Raw genomic sequence first — 10,036 nt, 5'->3', positions numbered from 1 at the left:
CCTGAAATCTGGTGGAATTTTTTGAGCCTTCTAAATAACAGATCATATCCTTGATCCTTGGCAAATGGTTTGACTTTTTTTCCCTAGTTATATCATTTTGCTTTCCTTTTCTTACTTATGCACTCTGGCTAGTGTTTCAAGAACTATATTGGATAAGAGTGATGAGAGTGGACAGCCTTGTCTTGTTCTTGATTTTAGAGAAAATGCTTGTAGTTTTTCTCCATTTAGTATGATGTGTACTTTAGGTTTGTCATAAAGGGCCTTCATGATGTTGAGGTAAGTTCCTCTGATCCCAAATTCCCCAGAGTTTTTAACATGAATCAATGTTGGGTTTTATCAAAGGTTTTCCTGCAACTATTGAGATGATCAGATGAGCTTTGTCCTTAATTCTGTTTAAGTGTGAACTACATTTAATGATTTACATATGCTGAAAAAAACTTGCATTCCTGAAATGAAATCCTTCTCCCTCTTTGTTTTTGTATGTACCTTTTTTGTGTAATTATCTTACATTTTCTGGGACTTCTCTGTCTTTGATATATTAGGTCCCCAAATGGTGGGAACTAAGTTCCCTCTCTGAGTGTTCCTCCTTGGGTTCTTTCACTAATTTATTTTTTATTTGTTCTAATTAGTTGTACATGACAGTAGAATTCATTTATACATTTAATAGATCATACATGAATGGAGTGTAATCTCTCATTTGTCAGATTATACATATTGTAGGATTACATCAGTCATGCAGTCATGTATGTACATGAGATAATAATGTCTGTCTCACTCTACTATCATCCCTACCCCCATAACTCTTCCCCTCTCTCCACTACCCTCTACCTAATATGAGGTAACTCTATTCTATTTTTTTTCATTTTGATATGCTGGATTTTATTACTTTTAAAAATTGTACATATGCATGAGCTAAAAAACACAAGGGAATTGTAGGGTTTTAAAAAAGAAATACAAAAGAAATCTGAGAAATGAAACAAACAAAATTCCATCCTGTGAATTGAAATAAAAGGTATTTCACTTACTACAAAAGTGTTATTTCAACATAAGAAGAAGTCTTTTGATTAGTATATGGCAGATGACTTTCCTTCAATTATTCATTGACAGGTCAGACTCAGTCTCCCTGAAGAGAGAAAGAATCATGACAAGACCTGGATGGCCACAGATGTGTGAATGTGGGAAATGTCCATGAGGTATCACCATAAATAAATGATTATTAGCTGTTTTACAAAGTCTGCAGTGGATGCCATCATTTCACTATCAATAGGGAGACCCAAATCCATCTTTTTCCCTTGGATGACTTCAGTGAGAGTTCTTCACATTTCATAAAGCAGAACTCAGAGTTATAAAAGTGGTTTTTTGCTGTCCTGTTTTTCCTCAGCTTCTTCTTCAGATTCAGGAGGGGAATAAAAAAGACCATCAGAAAGACCGGCAGGTATGAGGGCTGCCCTCTCTGACACATTCTGAACTATCAGGAGTTTGTTTTCTTCTACTGCTTCTTGAGGTAACACTTTGAAATCCAGGAACCATGTCTCGATCCAGGCGAGGATGAATGAAATGGTGGGCAGCACACAGCCAAATGCCCCCCTGGGAGAAGAGCTTTGAAAGGATCACTTTTACTAGTTAAAAGGCACTGGTCACTGCTGTTTTCAATGCTATTGTCCACCAATGGTGCAGTCTGCATACAGCATATGAGTACCAACACTGTAAATCTAAAACTGCCAAAAGAAATATATCAAAATAAAATGAGTCGTACTGCATCACTTCCTTCTCTAACATGTTCTCAATGCCTCCTTCACATTTAGCTCTATTATACACAGTAACGTTAGAAATAATAGGTCAAAGGTGACAAACAGAAAGTCCTCCTGACATCTGATATGCCTTTATTTTCCCTCCCTTCATAGGACTCGATCCTGGCCATGGGTTGCATGGGGCTGATGGAGTGGACATCATGGAGAGAAGCCTGGGACTTCTCATTCCCACTGAGCAAATTTTCCATGTTGTTTGGCAGGTGATGCATCCTGGAGGAGGGTTCAAGGAGCCTTTTCCCAACTTCACCATCACTAAAGAGAAGAGACCTCATCTAATGGTTCTGGGCTGGCTGCCCCAGACTGGCCTGGAGACTGTGGCTCAGTGGTGGCACCCTCCAGGGTTCGCTGGGGCAGTGGGACAAGGAGGCAGGCAAAGCGCAGCCCACCACCCACAACCAGATCCCAAGGACATTCTCGAGTACCCCCTAATTTATTATTAATTAGTACTTTCTACTACATAAAGGGGAAAATCCTGTGGTACATTTACACATGCATGTAACATGATTTTGTTAAATTCTTTCCATAATTCCTTGTCTTACCCTTCCTTCATCCCTCCCTATCTCCTTCTTATATTCCACTTATCTTCTCTATATATTTATGATTTCCAGTATGCCTCACTGCCCTTTTTCCCTTATTTTGCTCTAGTTTCTACATCTGAGGGATAACATTCAATCCTCGATTTTCTGAGACTGACTTATTTCACTTAGCATCATGTTCTCTGCTTTCATCCATTTACTGGCAAACATAATAATTCCATACTTTATTGCTGAGTAATATGCCAAATGTGTTTATATACCACATTTTCTTAATTCATTCATCATTGAATAGTCAATTCTGTAATTTAGTTATTGTGTTCATTGAAACATTGAAGTGTCTGTATTGCTATAGTATGCTGACTTTAATTCCTTTGGATAAATACCAAGGAGTGGAATAGCTGGGTCATATGCGGTTCCACTCCTGGTTTTTGTTTTTGTTTTGCTTTTGGGGGAATGAAATGGCAATTACCTAAGAATCTTTCATGTTATAAAATTTAGGCAACCAAATTTAATAGACTAGAACTCTGAGAATGACAGGTCAAGGCAAATAAAAGAATTTGGAAAATTCAGAGCTCTGGAAAATAGAGAAACTAAAGAAGTGCATAAAAGAATAAATATCTTAATTAAAATCTGAAATATAAGAAGGCATAGAATTTAATATTTGGTACATAAGAATAGATAATATAAGGCAAAGAACAGAAATGAAGATATAATTAAATCAAAGAACACAGATTTTTAAAAAGTCAAATGATGCAACAAAATAGTAATTATAGCCTGTGATGGAAACAGGTTGACAATTTAACTTTGTGATACAGCTAACTCAAACACAAATAAATGTCAAGAAAGAAGATGAGCATAATTTTCAGGCTAGAAGACAGAAGAAACGTGACCATCATGGAACGCTGTTAGAAAAGCTAACAGGGTGGGAATTGATGGATCAAATTACACTGTACAGTTTCCTGGGAATAATGTTCTGTCCTTAGGTCCCTTAAGCCCTGGTCAGGCACTGCTGCTGCTTACTCTTCTTCCATCCTGCTTTGTCTTACCAAGGGCTCCAGCACCATCTCAATCCCCATAGTACCTGCACATGATCCCTCTCACCTCGTGCTTTTGCTCCATCTGTTCCTCCTATCTTCAAAACTCACACATCCTGGAGTGAACTATTTTTATACTGGGTGCATGAGTTTCCTCAACTGAAACTGTGTTTGTGTGTCTTTTTTCTTTTTCTTTACATTTCATGAAGGTGCCCCACATTTCCATCTTCAGAGTCTGAAATAAAATAATTAGTTTTACTCCTGTGTATATACATTCTACACAACTTTCTATTCATCCCTGTACAGGCAGGTTTAAAGTGATTTTCTTCCAGTATTTCCCTCAGTTCTAGGAGCCACATTCTGGACTAAAGTGAAAAAGTGCTATCCAAAAGTTTATAGCATTTATTTCTCAATTGCATTAGGAAGAAGTCTAATGAAAAGAAATGTAATTTTAAAATTAAAATTAGCCTTGTTCAACCACTGTGTCTGTGCAGAAAGTGACTTTGTGCAGGTGGCCTGGGTCCAAAGCAAAGAAAAGACCTGAATCATGGCACTCTATTGCAGCCATGTTTGCATCCTCTGAGTTGTCAGTCCAAGATCTTGTATGGTTGTCGACCTTGTGGGTCAGCCTGTTCCTTGTGTGTGCAAGGGTGTGTGTTTGTGCCTGTGTTTGTGTGTTTTAGGCATGTTTACATATGGTGGCAGAACTAAGAACCACTGAGGATCCCCTTCCCATGAGGGGGCAGACAACCCTCTAGGGCATCCTGGAGACTGGGATTTGTTGCTGTGCCATTTTCAGTGTGTGTGTGTGTGTGTGTGTATCTGTGTGTGTGTGTATCTGTGTGTGCCTTGTCTCCTTTTAAGAGTCAGCTCCAGGGTTGGTTGCACATTCTAGTGTTTTGCAAGGAAACTTGTAAGATATCTGGGATCTCTCAGAAAGGCCTAGTGGTTTGCTTCTCAGCCCTGGTTTGTAAGAAAATGGCAGGTTGATCCAATTAAGAATGACAACCCCAGGCAGGAGACTGTCAGCAAAGATTGTGGGAGGGCTCTGGCTGAAGTCCTGGTCGCAGCTCAGCACAGACTCCCTCAGAATCCTGCCCAAGACATTTTTCTTCTCTAGGACTGTGTGTCTAACAAGTAGGTATTTTTAGTTATTTCTTTAGATACAGTAGTAAACCAGAGAGGTTCAACCCCTGCCCTCCTGGAGCTGACATTCTACTGGAAGAGAGAGACCTTGGAAAATTGTGGAGAATAACTATGAAGATAATTGTAGGATGCATTTGACACCATAAGAGCACTAAAAAGGGGGATAGGGTGTTGCCTAGTAGTCAAACATTGCCTAGGGAAATTCATGTAGGTCTAGGGAACATGGCTTGGGGTCAGGAACATTCGGACAGAGAAAGAGGCAGCAGGAGTGTCCATTCATCCCAGTCTGTGCAGGACTGTGAAATCCAGGCTGCATGATTTGTATTCATCTCAATGGGTAGCAGGGAGCTGTAGAAGAAGTAAGAGCAAGGAAGGGTTTGCTTAGAGCTGTCCTTCAGGGTGTCTCAGCTGATAGCAAGAATGAGGGTGGATGTTTTCTACTGGATTATAAAAGAAAATTTCCTTTTACCCTCTCCCTCCTTTTCTTACTTCCCTAAATATTTATTGACACATGCTGTGTTCCAGGCTCTGTTCCAAAGGATGCAGATTCAGTACTTACTCACATGCTCTCATTAAGTGTACATTCCAGTGTGAGGACATGTGGATAAATAATATGTCAAAGGTGACAATTGCCATGTGGGAAATAAAGACTGGAGAGAGATGGAAAGGACTCCCCAGAGGTGGTGGTCAGGGATGGCCTCCCTGAGGGCATAACTTTTGAACTGAGAGCTGAAGGAAGGATGTAGACATCTGCAGGAAGGTAGCTCCTGGCAGAATGATCAGCATATGCAAAGACCTTGAATTGTGAAGAGAGAGTAGCAAGGAGACTGATGAAAGCAGAGCCAGTGAAGAGTGTGAAGATGAGACCAGAGAAAGAACAGAGTTCATCTTCAGAGCCTCATGGCTGCTGAAGTCTTTGGATCACACTCTGGGTATGATAGAGGCCCTGGGAGTTTTTTGAGCAGGGAAGATACATGCAAGTATTGGGGGTGAGTGGGAAGGAAGCAAGGGATCTAGATCATCAGGCAAGAAAGGAAATTTCTACCTATTCTTTGCAGAGTTTTGATTATGGGATGGGAACCCCAGGCCCCAGCCTTCACTCCCTGAAAGACGGGAGGTGCAGAATGCTGTTCATTGACTGAGTGAAGAAATTCCAAGAGGGACATTTCTGGGCACCCTAAAGCCTGTAGGATTGACTCAGTTCAGCTGCATGCATCGTGTTTGTAGACTCATGGGAGCAGAAATTCTCCTCATGAATAACAGTCCTGTCCACCTGGTGCATTTTAATACTTTTTCACACATCTGGCAGCACAGTTTCCTGGGAGCTTTGAATTGAGACATGCATCTGGGGCAGATTTGCATACCCTGGTTCTCAGTGGCAAGAAGAGCAAAAGGGTCCTGGCTTTCTTGCTTCCTGTGTCTCCTGTAACATCTACAGGATCTCTCTGTGGAGATTCATAGGATACCATAGGAGCTGGTAGGAGCATTTTGTCTTGCATTAGCAGGTATTTAAGGGTACTTTTGTCATCCCTGTGGGCACAGCTCTCAATAACTGATAGGTATCATTATTCATGTGAAACAGTTAATGTGGTGTCTTCAGCCTGTTCTTTAAGAAAAAGGATGTTCACAAAGTGTTAATGTCATGAAAACCAAGGAGCACCTGCACTGATCTACTGGAGCTAGTAGTCTTTTGGGACATGCCCTCTGACTGTATGTAAATTAAGTGCCCTGGTATACATGGGCAGGGTTGAAGTCAACCTCAATATGAGTTGGAAAACCCAGAAGTGATGACAAGAACTGCTCCTCAACACTTCATTCCCTCCATCTATTGTGTTCATCATTAAGAAGATTTTATTTTTCCTTGAGGAAATGAGTTAATAGGTGGTGAATAAATATCTTAGTCACTTCTGCGGGGGCTCAGGAGCAATTGTAAGTGTTTTAAAAGCTGGTTTCTGTATATCATTGTATAACCAGTCACAACCCTTATGAAAACTTTTCAGTCTGTTTTTGGATTTGTTGGAATGTTTCTCAGCCACATTGGATAGAGTTGGGGGGAGGTGGCCACTTTCTCTTCTTATAAATGTTTTTTTTAATAGAAATTTGTGATTTGGCTTATTGATTTAAGATATTTCATTTACATTTGAACAAATTCCCGTGTGCAATGACATACATCAACAGTCATTAAGGAAGAGGCATCTTTCTGTTGAATATAAGCCATTCAAGGGAGAATAAGGATAGTGTCTTTTAGAAATTCTTTAGGATGTGTTTTTGGGTCAATAACATAACTTGCTTAGATTTTAATAAATATTTTGTCAGGTCAGCTTAGTTTCTACATTTTTGATGCTACTAGAACGCTGTATTGTTTTCATATTTGTTGATGAGAGGACCTATTTATCTTGAGACATCATTTAGTTCTACCATTCAAAATGTGTAGGTGTGTAAATCCAGTGGCTTAGGTGAAGCTACTGTGGTGTAAGGAAAGTCTTTCAGGTGTCTGGGCACAGAACAACACAACAGATTCAAGTACATCTCTATCCAAGGGTTGCAGTGATGTCATCAGGATACTGCCTCTCTCCATCTCTGCAATGTCCTTTTCTGCTCATGCTGTCTCTGTGGAGAGGTAGCATGCTATCTAGCAGCATTAGGGGCACAATCTGCTGGCTTGGCATTGCAGAAAAAGAGTTTCCCCTGCCTAATGATTATATCAAAAGTCACAGGATTCAGTGTGACTGGGCCAACCTGGGTCAGCCTGGGTCACTGATCCTCTGCACCATCAGTACAGTGGATTGCTCTAAATGGTCAAGAATGGAGGACTGGAATCACACTTAAGTCATCTTCTCCCCTTTTCTTATGGCATTTTGTAGCTGATGAATCTACTGGTATTTTCAGGAGAGCATAAACAATGATTTTTAAACTTCAGTATCAGTTAAAAGAAATTAGCATCTTCTGCCTCTCACCTTTGGTTGGATGGTAATGAGAAGCCACTTAACTCTGTGTGCACAAGGAAAATGGTGCTAAATCTCCTTGGATGGTTAGCTAATTCTTGAGGTTCCTTAGTACAAGGGAAAGACATCAGCTCCTTATGTTCCATCCAACAGCTCATTGGACTTGCATTAGGTTAGTAAGTGTCTCCTGCAGGGAGTGTTCACTTGTTCACTTTCCAGTCCACCAAAGTGTATTGTCTGTCCTTCTGTCTGCTCTGGTCACCTCAGATCTTGAGTCAGTATTGCCCCCTGAGATGCTTTGTTCATACTATTCAGACTTTATGTCCAAATTGTAGTAGGAAACATAGGAGTAACTTGAGTATCTTGAACTGCAATAAAAACAAAAGGAAGTAACTTGCTGCCACCCTGAAAGAAGCAATGTAGCCTTTCCATAAAGATGTGGAGAAAGAGAAGTCCACTCCTATGGTTATGATCATGCTACTGGAGTAACTCTTGATCACATCACACCATCCTTGTTTCTTGATATATTTTGTGCATCAGTGAATTTTATAACCCAAATACTTTCTCCTAGGTGAGGCACTTAGAAATGGAAGCATGGAAATGCCAGCTCCATGCCATTTCATGGTGTCCCTGGGTCTCTGCATGCTGCCACACCAACTTTTTTTACAAATTCCTATAATCCCATCAGTTCCCTCTGTTGTGGGGCTATGAAACCAGACAGAAATGAGACTTCCCATGACTCAGACTCAGAAGTGATATCCCATGAGGCTTGCTGATTTCTGTTTTATAGAAACAAGATGCTGATGTGGATGCCCTTAGAGGGAAGGGAGCTAGAAGCCATGGGCACCAGGATCCTGTGGTGTTTGGGATCTCTTGCAGTGTACACATATCATACAATGAGAAGAGACCTTGAAAAAATTGTAAATCTCACAGGAATTAATTGGCAGGTCTATGAAAGTTAGTCAGATCAACCTTCCAGTGATAGAGTGGGAACCATGGCTAAGAGAGCAGCTGACTGACTTTCCCTCTCTCATTGTGGTACTCAGATCATGGTAGATTTGCATGTCATCCTTTCTCCCTGAACTTCCTATGTTGTGTCTCTGTATATTTGTGCATTGTAGACATAAGACTTTAGAATTAGGATTTTTCAGAAAGTACACGTATGGGCACATACACCTACTGACAATCTCTAAGCAGGCATAGGAATGATCACTGGGGAACATGTTTAGATCCCAAGGAGGTTCTGCAAGGCACAATGGCTTCTTCAGAATCACACACAAAACCAGAAGAAGGGGATGGATCTGAACCAAACTCTGTCCCAAACCAGGGGGACTGGCTACACCCAGGCCTCTCTGAGGACCTGATCCAGGGTGTGTTGGTATAACTCTGTTCACTTTTGCATGTCATTTGAATGGGAGCAGCCTGCCTCCCTGGGGTCTTTGGAACCATCTTGTGTGACCTCACTTCCTTGGCAATGGAATGCATAGAACTTGAAACCCTAGTAGCCAGGTACCCACAGTCTACATAGAGTCCAATCTGCTCACTGGTGTTGAGACAGCAAGCCCACAGTAATGAGTTCTTTCTGACTAGTGATCTGTGGATTCTCAGGTTGAAGGAAAGCCCTTAGTATGGGCCTTTCTCTAATATGGAGGTGCTGGGTCAGCACTGGGTCCTGACTCTGGTGATTTTACCCAAGGAGAACAGAGGTGAGACAGGACAGGGGACTGCACATGACTGTAGTCTAGCCCACCACTCAGATTCCCTTTTCAGTAGGCCCAGACCCTCACCAAGTTCCAGGTTTTCTTTTTCTTTTTCTTTTTTTTTTTTTTTGTGTGTGTCACATCCCCTGAGAATAAGAAGAAAAACATTTTTAGTTTTGTTTTCACTTGAGTGTATAGCAGGTAGTCATTTTGCAGATGTCTACTGTTTCCTTATTGAAATGTCCCATCTACTGTTTACATGTTGAAATATCCCTTCTTGGTCCCTCAACCGAGGGGGAAGATGACCAAGATTCATCAGTGGATGTGTCCTGTCTAGTGGAAACCTTCAGAATGCTCATCCAGCAGGAGCTCAAGATTGGCCTGGTACCTACCCTGTAGAAGGGGTATCAAAATGGGGCTGGGTGCAGTGGTGAGAACACCCAAAAAATCCAAGTATGTTATAAACCTCTCAATAAGATAGGGGTAACTGTATCATTAAGATTTATGAATATTTTATGAAATAAAATGTTTCATTCCCCAGTGTTGCTCAAAAACTTTTTATAGCTACTGTGTATTTTGTCTATAATGTTTAAACATACCTTGCTCAAAAAATGATTTTTTTGACTACTATTCTTACTGAAATCATCTATGATATTAAATCAGAATTTTGCTTTCCTTGACTCTCACTGGAAATATTTGTTTTAGTCATGTAAACCCAGAGACATGGTGGGCAGAAGAAGGGAGATAGCAATTTGGAGACCAGCCTTAGTAACTTGGTGAGGCCCCAAACAACTTAGCAAAATCCTGTCAAAAAATTTTTAAAAAATGGAAAATTCTGGGGTTGTGGCTCAGTAGTTAAGCTCC

The 10,036-nt window shown here is 40.8% G+C and overlaps 1 pseudogene; it reads right to left on the bottom strand.

Annotated features, from left to right (window-relative positions):
* Nucleotides 1-1,343: 1,343 nt before the first annotated feature.
* On the bottom strand, nt 1,344-2,020 carry LOC124974314 (STARD3 N-terminal-like protein; annotated as a pseudogene).
* Between the last annotated feature and the right edge of the window lie 8,016 nt (nt 2,021-10,036).

The sequence above is a fragment of the Sciurus carolinensis genome, unplaced genomic scaffold (assembly GCF_902686445.1).
Source record: "Sciurus carolinensis unplaced genomic scaffold, mSciCar1.2, whole genome shotgun sequence".
Lineage (NCBI taxonomy): Eukaryota > Metazoa > Chordata > Mammalia > Rodentia > Sciuridae > Sciurus > Sciurus carolinensis.
Note: the sequence above shows the minus strand (reverse complement) of the source record. Positions and strands in the feature narration are given on the sequence as shown.